Genomic DNA, 12,629 nt, shown 5'->3' with positions numbered 1-12,629 from the left:
CCACTCTCTTTTCTCACCATCAACCAATCGTTATACATTTCATAACATAATTGCCCAAAAAGTTGATCTTTCAATAAAGTTAAAGACCGAGCACGATATTGACGAAGCAATCAATAACTTATCCGAACTTATCAACTCAGCAGCCTCATTATCCAATACTTTAACCACCTCTAAGCACTCAGTCCAGAAGCTGACTCCCCTTCCTGAACAGATATGCTCACTAATTGTGGAAAAACGTAGAGCCAGATCAGTTTATCAACGCACGCGTCTACCGTCACACAAAAACGCTTATAATAAGTTAGCCAACTCCCTAAAAAAAACCCTAGCTAAAAACAAAGCGGATACACTAGAACAAAAACTAACCAATCTTTCATTTTCCGACGGTAGCTTATGGAAAGAAACCAAGAAATTACTTAGTATTAAAACTCCTTCTACCCCTCTAAAGAAACCTGACCATACACTTGCTTCTTCTGATACCGATAAAGCCGAAGTTCTTAAAGCACACCTACATGAAATCTTCCAACCACATCATAACATACTCATACCTCAATTTGTTGATGAGGTAAAGGCTGGTTTAGACCTTCCCTCAACCTCCAATCATCTTGAAAAATATTTCACGCCCAATGAAATCAAACAAGCTATCCAAAAATACTCCTTAAAAAAAAATCGCCAGGTTACGACCTATTAACGGCAGAAGTAGCTAGATGCCTCCCCAAAAAAGCAATAGTACTGGTAACATATATATTTAATGCATGCCTAAGACTCTCCTACTTTCCGATCCTTTGGAAATTCTCAAAAATTATATTATTTCCTAAACCTGATAAACCCTTAGACGACCCATCCTCATACAGGCCGATAAGTCTCTTGCCCTTCTTATCGAAAATTTTTGAAAGGCTTATCCTCAAACGAATGACTCCATATATTGTCAGGAACAATATTCTTCCGAACACCCAGTTTGGATTCAGACCCTCACATAGTACCATTCATCAAGCTCATAGGATTGTCGATGCAATATCTTTCTCGTTGGAAAAAAAACTTTACTGTACCTGTGTCTTTCTTGATGTATCCCAAGCGTTTGACAGGGTTTGGCATGACGGATTACTTTACAAACTCAAAAGTTTTCTTCCCCACCCGCTCTTTCTTCTTATCAAATCTTACTTAACCGATCGTCACTTTCAAGTACATTATCGCTCTGCATACTCAGAAATAACCAAAATCAATGCTGGCGTCCCACAAGGGGGCATCCTATCTCCAACTCTATTCAACATATATGTCGCTGATCAACCCACCACGCCTCAAACCATGGTGGCTGATTATGCTGACGATAAAGTAATTTTGTCAATTAGTGAAAATCCGGTAGCCGCCTCATCAAACCTGCAACTCCATCTCTGCCTAATGTCTAACTGGTACGACAAATGGCGTATCAAAATAAACCAAAACAAATCAAGTCACACTACATTTACTCTCAAGAAGGGAATTTGTCCAACTGTTACATTAAATAACATCCCAATTCCCACATCTGACACAATAAAATACCTGGGACTCAATCTTGATAAACGACTAACATGGAAAAATCATATTCGAACCAAAAGACTGACTCTCAACGCCCGTATGCGCATCCTCAATCCTCTAATATCGAGAAATAATAAAACAAGTCTGAAAGTCAAACTTCTAATTTACAAAACCCTCTTAAAACCTATTTGGACTTATGGCATACAGCTCTGGGGCTCAGCGAAAAAATCCAATACCAATAAAATCCAAGTATTCCAAAACCTAGCTCTCCGTCGTCTGTCCAATGCACCACCATACGTCTCTAACCTAACATTACATAATGACTTTCACATAAAAACCATCAATGAAGAAGCTCAATCATTTTACTTGCGGTACCGCACACGACTTCTATCCCACCAAAATCCTCTTATTAAAACCCTCTCCTCTCAAACTCTCCCGGGGAATCCAAGGCACAGGCTAAAAAGGAAATGGTGTCGTGACCTACTACAATTATAAATTTAAAATATACTATGCTCGTTACATGTATATATTCATTTAATCTCAACATATGGGGAAAAAAATAAAAAAAAAAACATATATAAATAATTCATGCTAAGTGTTGCCAGTGGGTGGCTTCTTACTCAATTTTTCATGTCATGTCTTCTCTTAGCACATAAGCTTATTATGCATTACTTGTATAGATTGTTTATTTCTAATAAAAATTAAAAAAAAAAAAAAAAAAATTCTCTCGTGCAGCGAACACAATTTTGTGTAAGCTACTATGCATCCAACAATTCTAACAATTTTACTATTTCCATATAATGATATAAATATAAAAATGTAACCAGTTAAATTTAGGACGAAAGTCATTCAGAAATATTTGGCTATTTTAATTATAATAATATTTTGAATATTTTATTGATTTTTATGATTTAAGCTATAATTAATTCTCATGTGACACATTAACTCGCGCATGAAATTGTTTTATTCGATATCTAACCTCAACAGTCTTTTTCACTAATTACTCGTCATTTTGGTTTGTAGAATAATAATATATTTTGAAAAATTGTGAATTTTTTTCAAAATCAAATTGAATTAGAATTTAAAATAAATTAGACGGTTTATATTTCAAATGATACACAATGTTCAATAAGTCAATGAATCATCCAACTAAAAAATTAACCATAATTAATTTCCTTAAAATAATCTGTTGTAAACATGTGTACATGACTCGACTTACCTTCGTTAAGAATTTAAAATTAATAGTTCAATGTATAAATTGATTCATGAATAAAATATTACGTTTTTTCTCGTTTCGATAATAAATATACTCGTATATAAAATAAAAATATTAAAAAAAATTGAAAACTTTATTTTCAAAGATTAATAAACTTTGGTTTGGAAAAAAATCAACATACTTATCAGAACAATATAAAATAATATCACCAATACCAAGAAGTTACTAAATAAATGAAACAAAGAATGGTATGTATAGCGAGCCTACGACGAGTCAAAGTTTTAGTTGAAAAAAATCTAAACTAAATTATGAACTTTTATATTATTATTCCATTGGTAGAACACTGAAATTCAGTGCTTAACAGTGTTTAATATCCGATTTGATATGATTAACGACTAAAAACTTATTTCCGACTCGGATTGTAAACATCTCGGAATTAAGTTCGTTGAGATTCCACTCGAATTATAAAAAGTTTAATGAGAAATTTGAAGATAGAAGTTTCTGGTATTGTTGCAGTGTTGCCGTGGTACGTTTATTCGCTCCTCTACAAGGATATATTTAGGTGAAATAATTTGCTCATAGATTGAGATACCTGTATCAAATCATGCGCAATCGGCCGTTCAATCATTTTTTAACGTTGCAAACTCGCTTATCATAATAATATATGTATATATAGTGATGGTTATAATTAGTGGCGGATTAGCTAAACATTTCGGTCCGGGAAATTACCGTATGACTGGCCCACCATCCAATAATAATATTTTCCATAAAAGTCTCCTTTGTTCATGGATTAAATGCTCGTGATTAAAAACATCACAATCTTACAATTAAATAAAATATGCTTAAATACAATATTTTTATAAAATAATGTTTAATTCAAGTACATCGGTTAAGTGTTATAATACTACTACCGGCCCACTGGGAACTTTCCCGTTATTCCGGTGGGCCAATCCGCCGCTGGTTATGATAATAATGAAACTCCGAGGTTTGAAACGATATTTTAAAAATCGGTCATTTCGTTAAATTACGTTCAAGTGAAATCGATTAATGTAATGTAGTATACGCTCACACACGAGCTTGCTTATGTCACATAATAATGCGATATGTACATATTTGTAATATTATGTAATCAATAATAATAATAATTTTCATATGCAGTGTTTATTTCAGATCTTCTATGCCGGGGGGGGGGGGGGGGGGGGGGAAATTTTGGGGGGGGGGGGGGGGGGGGGGGTATCGTAAATTTTCAAGGGGGTATGCCTTAGAAGTAAATAATTAAGAGAAGTAAAAATATCGTTTTAAGCTCAATTTATTGGTATTAAATTGATACCCAAGAATACATAAGTTGTTAATAATTTAATTTTGATTATTTATATGAAAAAAAAAAATATAACACACATTTACTAACAATACATTACTTATATATTATACTATATTATTAATAATACACCAATATAAACTTAAGTCATATGTATTTTAATATTTATTATGTTTATTAAATTTAATTAAACGAATCCGGCGCTGCTTTTGACGTGCATACAAATCAATTACCTCATTTACAGTATCTTCATCGAGTTCTGAGTGTCCTTCTGTGCTAATTTTCATGCAGGATTGTAAAGTTTCTTGTCCCATTCTATGTCTTATTTTGTTCATAATTCTATTCGTCGTACTGAAAGAGCGCTCCGCAGTGGCCGTTGAAACTGGTACACACATTAAACATTCAGCAAGTTTTTCAAATTTGTATACCCAAAATTTGCTCTATAAATATATATCAGTGAATTTTTTACGTTTTCGTTTACCAAACTATTTGCAACATACTTAAATGAATTCAAGTCTATCCAAACATTAGCTGATTCAAGACTAGGAAAATATAAACATATTTTTAATACATCTTCTTCAGTGATTGTAGTTAAGGATTCAAATGATTCAAATAAAGCACTTAATTTAATTATGTCAAGTGATTTTTCATTAAAACGTAATTGCATTTGTTCTATCATTAACAAATTTTTTAGCTTCTTTTAGACTTATAATTTTATTTTCATTTTCAACTATTTTTCGTGAACATATTTTTTTAATGTATTTATACATTTATGAATTGAATTATTCTCGTCATTTGATAAACATTGATCCAAGACATTTTTAAGATGATCAGTCGAAGAAAAAATTAAAACTGGTAGGTACTGATGATAGCTATAAATTTTCTTTTTGTAAGACTTTGCTTAAATTATTGACTGCGTCTAAAGCCTAATCTAGAACAGCTAATGTGATTAAAAAACTTGACTGAGTGATCTCTATTAGAATACCTGCTGCTAGTGATGCAAGATCTGATCCGTCAGTGTGTATATGCTCACATACCAAAATAATTAATCTATTACACTCTTTGACTGCATAAATTGATCGATGATTACTTAACCAACTTTTATCAATAGTCTCCGGTATTTTCAATTTTTTTTCATTTATAGCTTTTTGAATATCATGAAATATTTTTTCACGTTTAGCAGATTTATGAAATAATTTATAAATATCTTTAACTACTTGCAGAGTTCGTTTAATTGAAACATATTTATTACGAGCAGAAGTTAATGCTAATGATAATAAATGAGCTCTACAATGAATGCAGAGTATTTCTCTATGTGCTATTTCAGGTAGTATTTTTCGTACTCTACTTATACTACCAGAAAAATTTGCAGCACCATTAAAACCAACACTTATTAATTTCGAATAATCAAGTTCTCTTTTTTTTAACTCTCGATCAATAGTTTCTGTTATAGTTTCCGCATTTGTGCCAGATAATTCTACAATGCATAAAAAACAATTCTTTAATTTCACCACAATCTGTTACAAAAGAAATAATTATTGTCATTTCACAAACATTTTTAATATTTGTCGACTTATCAGCCATTAATGAAAAGTATTTATTTTTTAATTCATTTGAGTCACGAGTTTCAAGAACAGTTCCCATACAATTTAATATTTCAATAGCTGTATTTTTACTCATGTAATTTGATCTATCACTTTGTTTTTAAACCAACTCAAGTAAAGATTGATTTTATTTTAGCACTATTTTATTTAATAACGATTCATATTTAGTAGTCTGAGGAATCTCTTCTTTTGCCAAAAAATAAACACTATGCACAAAAGTAGAGAAATTAATTATATTTTTATTTTTTCTGAGTTACTTTGTTGGATCATTTGTGTATATATAGGTTCATTTTTTCCGTGTAAAAATAATTCATTCAAAGCTAAAGCCTTAGCATGATTTTCTGAACAAGCATCTTTTTTTTAGAGTACCAGTTTTACCAGTAGCTTTTTGATAATTTATAAATGGAATACATATAAAAATACCTTTTGATTTTTGTAAAGCACTAGGATTACTATTAAGAAATTTTTCACATACCTTACAAAAAGCCCCACCTTTATTAGCATTATAATACAGCCAGTTAAACGATTTTTCCCATTTTTTTTTTAAATGAATAATTTTTTAATACTTTACGAATATTTTGATCTTCGATTATTTTTGTGGGTGAAGTTGGTGAAGGTATAACCGGTAGTTCATCAACGTTGTCTTGTTTTTTCCGATACATATCTAAAATATGATTATTTTTGCGTTTTGATATAATGAAAGTTAACTGTTGGTTATAAGTTTAATTACTAGCCAAAATGCATTAAAATATGAACAAAATAATATAAATCAACCAAATGCAGTTTAACGTAGTCGTAAATGCGTAATCCACTACATTGACAGTTAACAGACAACAACATGTTTTAAAAATTACACACATGTGAAAGGTACTTATCTACAATCGATTATATTGACGAACAATATTTAACAATATATAGATTACGATTATTATCGATACACATTAATTGACAATATTGATGTACGAAATAGTAATACCCAAGATATTATTATATTAAATATTTATTTATTATATCATCTATGCACAAAATAACTGACAATCCATTGATAACTGATTTCACACATAATTGCATCACAATTAAAAATTTACGTAATAATGTCATACCTTTTTTCAGGGGGGGGGGTATTCCTCCCTCCCATCTCCCCCTTGAAATAAACACTGTTCATATGTTTGATATTTTTTTTATGTGAGAATGTCGGAATCGATGTTCGCAGCTCAACGTCAGATCAGGGCTACAGAAAATGCTTCCGTTTAATTTTGGGACTCGAGAGATAAAATAGGACCAGTTTATTGTCAGTCATATCGTACAATTGCGCAATTCTACCGGCATACATTATTATTATGACATAATACTTGAGATCTGTAGTACAGAACTTCTAATTATAATTGTCATGATGCATCATTAACTATGAATACAATTTTCAGTTCATCATTGTCAAAATAATAAGATTTGTTTGATAATGTCAGAGAAAAGTAAAAATAACTTTCAAAAAAATGTAAATAAATTATCCAAAAAATACATGTTGCGTTTGTATCAAAAAAAAAAAAAATGACCCAATCAATTAATATGCTATCTCGATTTTGAGTTTCTGGAACGGGTGTGTCATATTTATTCTAACTTCTTGGTCAGTTGGTCGGTAAATTTGATTACATTAATTTATTATTAATTATGAAATTATAAAGTTTTCTCCCGTAACATTCAGTTGCTCAATATTTACTACAAACAATTATTTTTAATTTAAATGTACCTTTATAATATGTATAATCTTATTTATAAATCTTAATGGCATTAACATTTCGAAGTAAATAATTTATCAAACTAGATACTAAGATTTGGTTTGTCAAAAGCGTCGCGTTAGGTTCTTTTTAATGTCTTGTCCAGAATGTTTTCCCGTTTTAATCCCATTATTACCGTTTCGGTAATTTTGTTTTTGTTTTCAAATTGACATGAACATACTAGAAACTTTTATTGTTGAGCTTATGATTGTTGATTAGACGGTTATACTTTTACTATATAATACGGTTATACGATTACTCGGCTTATAATTGTTGATCATTTATGTTTGTTTAGTATAATAATGGCGTGTAAAATGAACGTAAAATTCTTTAAAGAGAATAAATATAATAATATAGAGTACGTTGGAAACATTAATTACAATAATTCATTTTTACTTACGTAAAGTTATTATGATACTATTATTACTTCTGTCGAATACGAGATGTAGTACTAAAGGGAAGTATAATTTATTACTGTAGTTCGTTTCGTATATATTACATTTCAATTATGATAATGAATGAAAACTGTTTTACTGAAAACACCATTTTTTTTTGAACCTTAATAATTGTGACACTTTTTGCGTGTAATACATGTAATTTTAATCTTGTAGGATATAAAATATAAAATAAAATATATTTTTCATTTATCTTATTTATTAATTTTTTTCATTTTTTCATTTTTTTTTTTTTCTGAAAGGCAATACTTTATAATTTAATCGTAAAACGATATGAATTATTCAATACAATTTTGTAGTATCATTAAAATAAACTAATACATTTTTTTCGTATTGAATTTAAATTTCGAATTTTTCCCATATAAACAAATTTAAACAGTTACTGTGAGCACAAATGATTTCAATAAAAACGAATGATTTGATTCGATGTGAACAGCCGAATTATTTTATTTTCGATTCGCGCGAATACGTTCGCAAAACAATCGTTGGGAAACGCATTGTACAGCTATAAAAAGTGTGCGGTGGTTATCGGCATGATAAATGTTATGAATAAGAACAACCAATAAACATAGTGGTCGTTTACACGGACATTATCGTAGCGCAAAACGGTTTATCGACATCGAACGTATTACCACACTGTACGGTAAACGTATCTCACGACGCGTCCGCGGTAACGTGTGCGCGCGGCTCGAAGTTTTTTATCTTTATTACTTTTACATCGCTATCCCACGGCCAACTCGGTTTCCGTTTTCGTTTAAAATAAAATCCCGCCGCTCGATTCCACAGCGGAACAACGCATTATGATTATTATTATTAAAGGTTCCGCAACGTGAAAACCAAATTATTATGGTAATTCTTCCGCGAGCATATTACTCGCGAATAATGATTATGTTTTATGACGCGATACTTTACACGAGCGAAGGGGAAAAAAAAGACCGTCACCAATGTTCGCGATCAAAAGCCGTACACGCGTGACCATCCTGAAGATTGGCGCGTTTACCACCACCTACCGCTGCACGACAACCCTTCTCCGCCGTCGTTTAATAGTGTTTTCGCGAACGTGGTTAATACTCGTAACCGATAACGGGACCACTACCCGCCATAAATTTCACGTCGATATTGGTCCGGGGGCGGGGGCGAAAAATATAAAATATACGCTCACCTTAACATTAATTGTCTTTTTAATAGGCCCTGGACTTTTCCACCACCGCAGGAGCAGCGTCTCTTTCCACCCGTCCGTGCCGCTTTCGGTTTCGCGGTTATCTCGCCGAAGGACGGCAACGACGACGATGGTAACAATAATGGATGATGATTATAATTAATGTGGCGCACGCGATACGTGTATGTGAGCTGTCGGTCGTTGTTCCACCTTACCGCTGCTACCGACCCGTCGTATTAACATTATGTTATTATTATCACTTCTGTAAACCGTTATTATATTCCGTTGTGCCGATGAAACTCGTGCCCTTTTTCAGCGCCGAACTCATCGACATTGAATATACACTGTAAATCCGTCTCGGGGTAGGTGCCGTCTTGGATCCCGAACGGTTTAACGCACATGGTAATATAAGTTTATTTGGTTCGAATAAAATTTAGTTGGTTGTGGTTTTAGATGCACGCGAAAACGGTTCACTTTTTTCTCGTAAACTAACGGGAACACTCAATACGCGATTCGGATTAACGAGGTAGATTTCGATCTCACGGACGTGGTTTCTGCTCGCATTTGTCCCGTGTACTAGATTCACGTTTTCAACAACAACTATATTGCTTCTTGGATGTATCCAATTTACTCACAGATGAAAATTCATATAATAAATTAAGTTCGCGAGTATCGTGTACAATTGTCGCGTAATCGATTAATAATGGGTGTCATTTTTGAAACGCATAAGTATTATCATATAAGTAATAATTGTAGAACTACATCAGTAAATCATAGAAAGCGTGTTTGTATACCATTAAGAACCATCCGATATACTAAAAATTCTTATCACAAGTTACCAATTTGATTTATTAATTTATGACTATGGATTCATATTTTATCCAGAGACCTAACGATTGATCGATGGTGTACTCTGTATATACGAATATGTGATTATACTGCGGCCGTGAATGTTCAACAGTCGACTGATGTAAATTATTCCCTTATCGTTCCGGCAAACTTTCATCCCCTACAATACAACTGAGCACGAATGTATCATAAATGCAATAATATATCAAACACCTATTGATTGTAATAAGAACATTGAACATTATAGTTCAAGATTTATACATGGATTCTGAATTATTTTAAGACGGAGTTATCACGTCATTAAATCGGCCGTAAGTATAATAAGAGCTTTAAGAGTATTTGCATCGAAATGAACGTAAATAAGGACAAATTACATATCTTATACTAGTATCGTATATCCTTCCGAACAGTCGTCAAAAAGGATTTAAAACTCACTTAGAAGAAAATTTTTTTGGATCCTCGAACGGGAAATACTTTTAATACATATTATGTTGTCTAGAAATTTTTAGGTTATTCGTACCAAGAGTATAATGACTTATAACGTTATTACCTATTACATATTAGTTTTAGAAAGTTTTTATTTAAATGTTTTTATTTTTTTATTTTTCTTATTTTTATTTATTTTTTTATTGCTAATTATTCATAAGCGAACTGAATTGCCATTTTTACTACGGTTACATAGACCACGGAGCACAAAATCGCTATATTATTTATACACAATTTGTAAACATCCATCGTAATGTGCACGATACAGGTACGGTGTGAAATACGATGGTTTACGGCCAAGCGTTTCTGTTTCGTCAACAATTGTGTAGTTGAGTATGTAATTACTCAGAAGTGTACGGGAAAAAAATAAATAAATCATCGAAAAACCGACCCCACGAACAGCTAAAGCAATTTTTTTATTTTTATTATTCACTATATTTAAATTCAGCACCGTGATTAATGAACAGTGCTGCGTGAACTTATTTTCCATTATACCATTTTGAATAATGTAGCATAATGTGTAAACTACGTGATATTCAGATTTGAATCGCATCAATATAAACTTTAAGGCCAACAAAGTTAACAAAGTTATTATAGAAATTAGCAGTAATAGGAGCGTATTAATAAGAGAAAGGTGTAATAATGAATTAAATTAATTATTCATTCCCGGGAGGAAAAAAAGAAATAATTTATTCAAATGCAATACAGAGAACTTTATATTATTATGAGTATTTTACTGTAATTTTGTAAACTAACGTTTCTCGTACAATCACGGGCATACGGCCGCCGTCTGCTTCTGCGGATATTACCACAGAACGTTTGGCATGAGTATATAAATATGTTTGTTGCGTTTGCAAATATACGTACATACAGGGTGTACGGTTCGGAGATATAACTGTTTTTATGTTTTCCGTGGACACCCTGTTTTGAATGTTGTTTCGATTTCGAGTAGAATTATGAATGACTCGTTACCGATTGTACTGTTGGGTTCACTGCGGAGCAAAAAAAAAAAATAAAAATATTTATCTCGGGACGAACGATCGGGCTCTTGCAATGGACAGTAGCGTACAGGAGACGTTTGCCCCATCCTGTTTCTGTTCAGGTTAATCCGAATACGAATCACCACATGTGGCATCGAGGGATTCCTTCCGTTTTCCGTGAACGTTCTACACCCATGGGTGCAACTAGAGCTCAAACATCAGGGATGCTGATATTGCTGAAAATAAAATAAAATGGTATTTAATTATAGGTAATTACTATAGATTATGTAGATCTGAAAAAAAAAACATGAGTGCTATATTTGAACTCATGAACTCAGAGATGCTAAAAACCCTACTGCGCCCCCCCTAGTTGCGCCTATGTTTACACTGGTACGTAATGATGATCGCTCGTGGAACGCTTTGCCGAAAAATTCGATCTCGTCGTCGACGACCCGCCGAAACCGTGCGCGTGTTTCACCGCCGTCCGCGTCCCAGATGAACCACGTTGAGCTTACGGTGAACGCGTCTCAGAAAGGACCGTTTTTGCGAACTTTTAATCAGTCTATCGAATGTGTTAGATTAGTCCATCGGGTAGTTTTGATGGGTTACGACGACCGGCCGGGAAATTTCGTTACAGAGCGCAAGTGCACTGTTATCGCGCCGTCTAGCGATTTCCTCATCAATCGGAACGTCCGCGCGTTCAATACGTATTGTTTTTGGACATTAATAACGGTGATGCGTTTCGAAAAAATATAAACGGTCTCTTTACGGGGACGGGTTGAAAAGTTTGGCGTTTTACAAAAAATAAAAAATAAACGAGGGAAAAAAATTTGAAAAAAAAAAAATACTTCTCTCGTCGAGGCCGGAAATGCGTTGTGTAGTAATAGTAGTCGAAACGCGGTTTTTTATTTTCAAACAATATAACAATATATGGTATAATATAACAATTGAATATTGTAAACAATATTAAGCCTGGCTTTTTTTTCAAAGGATCTATCCACCGTTTATCACTATACAATTTCGACGGGCATAAGATCATCTGGGACATCCAAGGAAAAGGAAGAAACTAATCTATAGTAAGCTTTCTGGTTTTATTATTTTATAGTAAAAAATGAAATAACGATTTATGTTAAATTACATCATGTACGCCTAGTTTTTATTCAATTATTTACTGTACACGCGTAGATTGTGTTTGTATGCCGAACATTTATTGATTATGATTTATGTTCTAGTACGGAAATGAAATCTATAAAATCAGTAACTAATAATTTGGGA

The 12,629-nt window shown here is 32.6% G+C and overlaps 1 pseudogene; it reads right to left on the bottom strand.

Annotated features, from left to right (window-relative positions):
- Positions 1-2,637: 2,637 nt before the first annotated feature.
- LOC112680700 lies at positions 2,638-6,490 on the bottom strand (annotated as a pseudogene).
- Positions 6,491-12,629: the final 6,139 nt, after the last annotated feature.

The sequence above is a fragment of the Sipha flava genome, unplaced genomic scaffold (assembly GCF_003268045.1).
Source record: "Sipha flava isolate LNK unplaced genomic scaffold, YSA_version1 179_pilon_pilon, whole genome shotgun sequence".
NCBI lineage: Eukaryota > Metazoa > Arthropoda > Insecta > Hemiptera > Aphididae > Sipha > Sipha flava.
Note: the sequence above shows the minus strand (reverse complement) of the source record. Positions and strands in the feature narration are given on the sequence as shown.